Consider the following 9,382-nt stretch of genomic DNA (forward strand, 5'->3'; position numbering starts at 1 on the left):
GACAGGGTCATACCTGCACTTTCCAAGAGCTTTAAAAATCTCTCTATTATGGAATTTTTCAAAATCCTTAAAAACAAAGATAATTAGTATATTGAACTCCGATAGATCTATCACCTAGGTTCATCAATTGTCAGCAATTTACCAGTTTCATCTTTGTCCCTATGCCATGACTTGCTTTCTTTCTTTCTTTTTTTTTTTAATCAACAGGAAGTAGATCCCAGATTTTATATTATTTTATATATAAATACTTCAGTGAAAGTGAAGTCGCTCAGTCGTGTCCGACTCTTAGCGACTCCATGGACTACAGCCCACCAGGCCCTCCGTCCATGGGATTTTCCAGGCAAGAGTACTGGAGTGGGGTGCCATTGCCTTCTCCGTTAACAGCGGCTAGGCATATTCTATTTACCTGGAGCTGGTATACTTGGTGACAGCCTTAGTGCCCTTGGACACGGCGTGCTTGGCCAGCTCCCCAGGTAGCAGCAAGCTCACGGTGGTCTGGATCTCCCTGGATGTGATAGTCGAGCACTTGTTGTAATGCGCCAGGCGCGATGCCTCACCAGCGATGCTCTCGAAAATGTCGTTGACGAAGGAGTTCATGATTCCCATGGCCTTGGACGAGATGCCTGTGTGCGGATGGACTTGCTTCAGCACCTTGTACACTTACACGGAGTAGTTCTCCTTGCGGCTGCGCTTGCGCTTCTTGCCGTCCTTCTTCTGGGCCTTGGTCACAGCTTTTTTAGAGCCCTTTTTAGGGGCAGGAGGAGACTTAGCCGGTTCAGGCATGTCTATAATGATAACACCCAACAACACAGAAAGATCTTGTAATACTTCAGTAGATATTGCTAAAAGATAAGGGCTTAAAGATATAATTACAATTCCGTTGTTATACCTAATAAAAAATAATGCAAATTTGGAAAACTCAGCAGTGGCCACAGGACTGGAAAAGGTCAGTTTTCATTCCAATCCCAAAGAAAGGCAATGCCAAAGAATGCTCAAACTACCACACAGTTGCACTCATCTCACATGCTAGTAAAGTAACACTCAAAATTCTCCAAGCCAGGCTTCAGCAATATGTGAACTGTGAACTTCCTGGTGTTCAAGCTGGTTTTAGAAAAGGCAGAGGAACCAGAGATCAAATTGCCAACATCCGCTGGATCATGGAAAAAGCAAGCGAGTTCCAGAAAAACATCTATTTCTGTTTTATTGACTATGCCAAAGCCTTTGACTGTGTGGATCATAATAAACTGTGGAAAATTCTGAAAGAGATGGGAATACCAGACCACCTGACGTGCCTCTTGAGAAATCTGTATGCAGGTCAGGAAGCAACAGTTAGAACTGGACATGGAACAACAGACTGGTTCCAAATAGGAAAAGGAGTACATCAAGGCTGAATATTGTCACCCTGTTTATTTCACTTATATGCAGAGTACATCATGAGAAATGCTGGACTGGAAGAAGCACAAGCTGGAATCAAGATTGCTGGGAGAAATATCAATAACCTCAGATATGCAGATGACACCACCCTTATGGCAGAAAGTGAAGAGGAACTAAAAAGCCTCTTGATGAAAGTGAAAGTGGAGAGTGAAAAAGTTGGCTTAAAGCTCAACATTCAGAAAACGAAGATCATGGCATCCGGTCCCATCACTTCATGGGAAATAGATGGGGAAACAGTGGAAACAGTGTCAGACTTTATTTTTCTGGGCTGCAAAATCACTGCAGATGGTGACTGCAGCCATGAAATTAAAAGACGCTTATTCCTTGGAAGGAAAGTTATGACCAACCTAGATAGCATATTCAAAAGCAGAGACATTACTTTGTCGACAAAGGTCCGTCTAGTCAAGGCTATGGTTTTTCCTGTGGTCATGTATGGATGTGAGAGTTGGACTGTGAAGAAGGCTGAGCGCCGAAGAATTGATGCTTTTGAACTGAGGTGTTGGAGAAGACTCTTGAGAGTCCCTTAGACTGCAAGGAGATCCAACAAGTCCATTCTGAAGAAGATCAGCCCTGGGATTTCTTTGGAAGGAATGATGCTAAAGCTGAAACTCCAGTACTTTGGCTACCTCATGCGAAGAGTTGACTCATTGGAAAAGACTCTGATGCTGGGAGGGATCGGGGGCAGGAGGAGAAGGGGACGACAGAGGATGAGATGGCTGGATGGCATCACTGACTTGATGGACATGAGTCTGGGTGAACTCCGGGAGTTGGTGATGGACAGGGAGGCCTGGCATGCTGCAGTTCATGGAGTCGCAAAGAGTTGGACACGACTGAGTGACTGATCTGATCTGATCTGAAGGCCATTTAAAAATTTCCCAATTTTTTTCAGAAGTGCCTTTTCCAGTTGGCTTATGAAGCAAGATTTAAATAAAGCCTACATTTATATTTAGTTGAAATAGTTCTTAAAACTTCTTCTGTCTGTAATAGGTTCTCTGTCCCTCCATCCTCTTTTTCCTTAAAGTCATTAATTTGTTAAAGAAACCATCATTGGTGCTGTGGAATGTCTCTCACTCTGGACTTGACTGATTGCATGTTTGTGGTATCAGTTTGTTCCTTTATCTCACATACTGCCTGTAAATTGGTTTTTACTTTTAGAGGCAATTATGTTCCATTAAATTTTTTTTTTGAGAGTACTTCAAAGGAGGTGCTGTGCCTTATATCAGGAGGCGTATAAAATAAGTTGTCTTATACTTAATGGTGTTAAACCTGGTTAGTAGGTCCAGGTATTTTAAGCCGGATTCCTATTTGAAAGGTTTCCAACAACCTCACAGTTCTAGCAGCAGTTAACAATGATTTCACAGCTCTGTTATTCCTTCCACATTAGGGTTGAAATTCTTTCCCTCATCAATAATTTGGTTGCCTTCAATAAGAGTTTGTGCAGAACAGACAGGGAAATAATTATTTCCCTTTATTATCAGTTTATTATTTCAGAATAACAAATTGATATCCTAGGTCAGTGGTGACCAAGGAGGTGGTTGTTGTAGGTTTATTTTTTCCAGTATTGATGAATTAATAGATTTTTATAAATTTGATGTTTTACTTTCTTTGATGCTAAAGTTTTCTTGGCTCTGTAACAGCCCTCTTTAGCCAGTGGGCTCATTCAAGTCAGTTTCTATATCCTCATGGCATGGCTTTGGTGGTCTCTGACAGCTTTGTTGATTTCTGGCATAACAAGTTCTCAGGCTCATTTTACATTGAGTTGGCCAAAAAATTTGTTTGGATTTTTCCATAAGATGGTATGAAAAACCCGAGTGAATTTTTGGGCCAACCCAATATATTACCTGCCCAGCTAGAAAGTGGTGTTTAGAGATATGGTTGTTAGGTGTGCTTGTTCCTACTGAGCTGTCATCATGCCCAGGCTCTTTCCATAGTCAGAGCTACCTATTAAATATGTATTTTTTTAGAAAGAGAAAAGTAAATCATGAGTTCATCATTTTGATTTATACCACTTTCCTTTTACATTTTGAATCTTGATTTCTAATGACATTATTTATTTTCTTTATCCAAATAGATACAATATTGGAGTTACACGCAATTTCAAAATAGCAGTGATATTATCACTACTAACAATAAGACATTTAAATGTAACTTAAGATTTTCTTGGGGGTCTTTGTGACTTAGAATATAATTCATTATTGACATACATATTCTATGCTTTAAAATATTTGAAATAACTCTTCTCTATGTGATTATGCCATCAACTTATGTTGTTACACTTATTTATTTTTTAAATTTGAGGATTGCTTAAATTTTTTTATAGGTTATGCAAAATAGGTACAAAGCAAAACTGTAAAACAAGGAATGTTTAGCTGTTTGGCTTTCATGCCTATTCTCTTGCCCCATTTCCTCCCTTCACCTATAGGTAAACAAATTTTTAGTCTAGTTTGTTCTTCATAGTTTCTTTTCAAAAATTTAATAAATACAAATGCACCCTTGTATCCCCTTCTTTTATAATGATTAAAAATGATTAATAATGGGTAAAAAGTGGCATACTCTAAACACTTTTCTGTACCTTGTATTTTCCATTTAAAGCATTTGGGATTCCCTCTGTATCTTTGCAAAGAGGTGATATTGATGAACTTTTAGATTTTATCCAATCTTAGTGGTAAATAGTGTATTGTAGTTTTGATTTATATTTGTCTTATGGGTGAGGTTGAGCAGATATTCATATGTTTAAGGGTCACTTGCATTCATTTCATTTTCTATAAAGCATTGTTTCTCAACTGGAGGTGACTTTGCCCCCCAGGGGACATTTGGACTATCTGGAGACATTTTTGGTTGTCACAAGTGGAGGGTTCTGCTGCTGGCATCTCATGGATAGATGCCAGAGGCGCTGCTAAACATCTCATGATCTATGAGGCAGCACTCTCACAGTGAAATGTTATCTGATTGAAGATGTTTAATAGTGCCGCATTTGAAAACCCAGTAGAAGCATATCTACTGATCATCTCTCATGCAGAGTTATATGTCTTATTTTTTTTCATTGCTAGAACTTCTTTGTAGGATTTGTTATCACTGTTCAGAAAGGTTGATACTTCCACCCACATAATCCAGCATCTCCATGAGACTTGCTTTGGCCAATAAAACAAGAACTGAAGTACTTTCTCTGCAGATGCTTAAAGAACCAGTCCATGGTCAGGCATGCCCCTTTTCCTCTGTTTCTGCTGCTGTGGAAGCGTGTTGGAGACGAAGCCTCCATTAGTTAGGGTCCCTGAAGCAATATGACTATAGAGCTCCCTGCTGATTAATAAGGGACACACAGTGTAAGCAGGAAATAATGTTGTTTTATGCCATTGAAGTGTTTCAGGTTGTTCATTACTACAGCAAAATCGAACCTGATTTGATGGCTATAATCTTTTTCTATAAAAGGTGTTAATCTCTTGTCAGAGATACAAATTTCAAATAATCTTCCCAGTTTGTCATTTGTGTTTTTACCTTGCTTATGAACTTTTTTACCTTATGAAATTGTTATTATTAAATTTGTAAAATGTAGTCAAATATATCAGCATTTGCCCTTACTGCTTCTGAGTGTTTTTGAGTCCTGGTTAGCAAAGATTTTCTTGCTCATAGGTCGTTCAGAAATCTGGTGATGCTTATGTCTAATAATTTTGTGTTTTTTTTTTACATTTAGATCACTAATTCACTTGGTATGAAAGCTGAATATGTTCTTTTTCTCCTCCCTTCCCACCTTAGCTACTGCGGCTAAGTCGCTTTAGTCGTGTCTGACTCTGTGCGACCCCAGAGACGGCAGCCCACCAGGCTCCCCCGTCCCTGGGATTCTCCAGGCAAGAACACTGGAGTGGGTTGCCATTTCCTTCTCCAATGCATGAAAGTGAAAAGTGAAAGTGAAGTCGCTCAGTCGTGTCCGACTCTTCGCGACCCCATGGGCTGCAGCCTACCAGGCTCCTCCATCCATGGGATTTTCCAGGCAAGAGTACTGGAGTGGGATGCCATTGCCTTCTCCATATGACTCTCTAGTTGTCTCCAAACCTGTTATTAAGAACTCATTTCCCCCAATTGTTTCTGTTGCTGTGTTTATCACATACTAAGTTTCTTTTTTTTTTCCTTTTTTAAATTAATTATTTATTTTTTAAATTTTATTTTTAAACTTTACAATATTGTATTAGTTTTGCCAAATATCGAAATGAATCCGCCACAGGTATACCTGTGTTCCCCATCCTGATCCCTCCTCCCTCCTCCCTCCCCATACCCTCCCTCTGGGTCATACTTTGGTTTATTTCTAGATTTTCTGTTTCATTGGTTAGTCTATTAATGAGTTAATATCATACAATTTTAATTATAGGGGCTTTAAAATATATTAAATGTCTGTAAGACCACTCCTTCACATTTCTCTCTTTAAGACTTTTGCTTACTCTTATTGCTTATCTCTTTTTCTAGACTTTATAACCAACATGTCTAGTTTTTGAAAAAATTCCGAGAGCTATTTTTATTTAGATTTTGTTAATTTATAAATGGGACTTCCCTGGTGGCTCAGATGGTGAAGAATCTGCCTGCAATGCAGGAGACCCAGGTTCTATCCCTGAGTCGGGAAGATCCCCTGGAGAAGGGAATGGCTACCCACTCCAGTATTCTTGCCTGGAGAATTCCATGGACAGAGGAGCCTGGCAGGCTATAGTCCATGGGGTCACAACAGTCAGACACGACTGAGTGACTAACACACACTTTAAATGTAAGGAGAGATGATATTTATATGATATAGAGTTCTCTTCAAGAACATGATATATCTTTCCATTTGTTCTGCTTTTGTTTCAAAGAATTTTATAATTTTTCTCCAATAGATTTTGGATATTTCTTCTAATAAGTATGCTTTGGATTATTGCTATTTTGATAAGACAGGAACTACTTCCTATTGATTTTGTATATCAGTGGAAAATCTGAGTCCTTACTCCTTACTAAATTAGCTACAACACTTTAAACCATCCACCAATTAATCTGTAACCAAATTTTCTTTTTTGGAATAAATGGAGCAGGTCTTATTTCAGATCTCAGATTGTGGGATGAGAGGAACTATAAAATGCAAGCTAGTGGCAAGGTATTCTTTAACTCATCATTGTTAGTTTATCTATTTTATAATCAGTTTCTCCTTAACATTTTCCTCTCTCAAAGCACATAATCTCATTTTCAATTACTGCCTCATCTTATATTGCATGAGACAAATTCCTCACAGTATAGAACACTCTTAAAATTTGCTATAAAGTAATATTGGATATAGTAGGAGTACTGAGCTCATATATTCTTAATTACATACAATCAAATGTATATACAACACAAACCTAGCCTAATTTTGTTTGTACAAATTGGGATAAATGAAATCCTATAGGAATTAACCACAGATTACAAGACTTATAAATGGATGTTCCTGTGAAAGAGAACCACTTTCTGGAACAGGTTTTTAAATTATCAATGCAAGCACAATTATTGTTGGCAAGTAGTTGTAGTGTAACCTAAATCCAGGACATTAAGCATATTTGACTTGTTTTTTCTTCAAGTAAAAAGGTTCCTTCTCAAGTTAAGTTTCGCTGAAGTGGTAGATATGCTTTAAAACAGAAATAGTAGTTCCATTTTGTTGCTCTTCTATTTTAAATTGACAGTTTACAAATAACTTTTTTAATTAAAAAGAAAGATTGTGATAAGATTTTGCTCTCCCCACACTGTCAGAGGGAAGTGGCATAAGGGCAGCATACTTTGTGGTTGTAAGTGTGGACCTTGGAGTCACTCTGAAAGGGTCAAATCCTGGGTCAGCTGGTCTCTGGCTATGTGACATGGACAAATCAATTAACAAATTAATCACTGAGTAGCTCTGATCTAACAGTGTTGACATGAAGATGAAATCAGAAAATATTTTAAACTCTTAGAGCAATGTCTGACAGATAGTAAGCTATATAACCCTTTGATAAATTAAAAATGAAAAGAATGTACTCCACTCTACTGTCTTTTCAGCATCTTGTTTCAGCCGAATAACTGAATTTTCATCTCCCCAAAGGAAAAGTCATGTCCGACTCTTTGCGACCCCAGGGGCTATACAGTCCATGGAATTCTCCAGGCCAGAATACTGGAGTGGGTAGCCGTTTCTTTCTCCAAGGGATTTTTCCCAACCCAGGGATTGAACCCAGGTCTCCTGCAACGCAGGTGGATTCTTTACCAGCTGAGCCACCAGGAAAGCCCAAAACTAACTTTTTGTATGGTACTTAAGTGAGTGTTAGTCGCTCAGTTATGTCTGACTCTTTGCGACCCCTGGGACTGCAGCCCACCAGGCTCCTCTGTCCATTGAATTCTCTAGGCAAGAATTCTGGAGTGAGTTGGCGTCCCTTCTCCAGGGGATCTTCCCAACCCAAGGATCAAACTCAGGTCTCCTGCACTGCAGGCAGATTCTTTACCACTGAGGGAACTTTTGTTTCAGATGAAGTCAAAATCAACATCAAAGATGCCTTCAGGTAGGGGTAGGGACAAAATGAGAAAGCCTAAGCCAGGAAAAGCATGACTCTGCTCCACTTGCCATGGTAATAACGGTGGAGGAATTCACAGACTGATTATTTTCATATGAATTCTGTGTCTCTCCACCATCTGGTAAATCTACCTCCTTCCATCCGTTGAGAAATTTTTCTTAGTCTGTCCAGTTTAAGAAATAGAATCCCACAAAGCTTGTGGTGGAGGCAATCAGCTAAATTTGCTGCCTCAGAAGGAAAGCCCTGGGAGCAGAGACAATAGTAAAATCATGACAAGTCAGCAGATAGACCATTCCATTAGAAACAGTTAGAACTAAACCCTGTCTACTCATATTCTGCCTAATAGAATCCTCAACCTCTTCCCCGTTCACAGGATGGTAGTCCCATACTAGTTAAGGTACTCTTTTTACTGAAATTCAAATCCATATACAATGATTTGAACTATGAATATTTGAAATAGATAATGAGAATGCCCATCTTTTGAATTATATTGGACTCAAAGGAAAATAAGGAATAATACAGCACAGCATTTCCCATTATTCCTTAACGTATAACTCCCCAAAGTGAAACAGAACACCCCTCATGTGCAGGGATATTTTTCTCTCCAGCATTGTCATTTGTTTCCACAAAGAACTCTGCAATTCATTCATGTTTAGGGAGACCACAAAGAATGAAATTAAATGGAAACTCAGGCAACTGTGTGCACTAGTACAAATGACATAATGAATCCTTCGGGCCATTACATAATTGCCTACTTTCATAGAAAATTTTAACTGTCTAGTCTTGTGGAGAAGATTTAATAACATAAAGTACTAATGCAAGATGAAGCATACGCTGGAGCCAATTCAGGTAAAATTCCTCCAAGTATGACTCTCCTAAAAGACTCAAGTCTACATGTGTTGTATCTATCTCTTTCTGTTACCTTTTTAGTTCTTTTCATTCACTGATATGTTCATTCATTTATGTAACAGAAATAACTTAGCACCTACTACATGCTATGCAGTGTTTTAAAGTTTGGGGATACTGTGGAAGACAAGGCACGGAACATGCATTCTAATGGAGGAAAAAGAAATAATTATAGAATTGTGCCATGTAATGTCAGGAAGTGATCAGAGAGTCAAAGACAAACATAGCAAAGTAAGTGGCTATTTCAAATAAGACAATTAGGGAAGACTTCTATGAGAAGAGGATATTTAAGCAGAGGATGAATAAAATGAAGGATTTCTGGGGAAGAGGTTTCAGGCATATTGAACAGCAGGTGAAAAGATGGGTAGTTGGAAAGTTCTTGGTGCAGTTAAGGAACAATGAGAAAGGAAATTTGGTTAGTGGGGTGAGTGTGAAGAGGGTGTCAAGTGACAAAGTGGGGAGGATGGCCAAGGACCAGACCACATAGGACTTGGTTGGCTGTGGATTCTGGTCTT

The 9,382-nt window shown here is 38.8% G+C and overlaps 1 pseudogene; it reads right to left on the reverse strand.

Moving 5' to 3' along the window:
• Nucleotides 1–402: 402 nt before the first annotated feature.
• On the reverse strand, nucleotides 403–783 carry LOC138984226 (histone H2B type 1-C/E/F/G/I-like; annotated as a pseudogene).
• Between the last annotated feature and the right edge of the window lie 8,599 nt (nucleotides 784–9,382).

The sequence above is a fragment of the Bos mutus genome, chromosome 20, assembly GCF_027580195.1.
Source record: "Bos mutus isolate GX-2022 chromosome 20, NWIPB_WYAK_1.1, whole genome shotgun sequence".
Lineage (NCBI taxonomy): Eukaryota > Metazoa > Chordata > Mammalia > Artiodactyla > Bovidae > Bos > Bos mutus.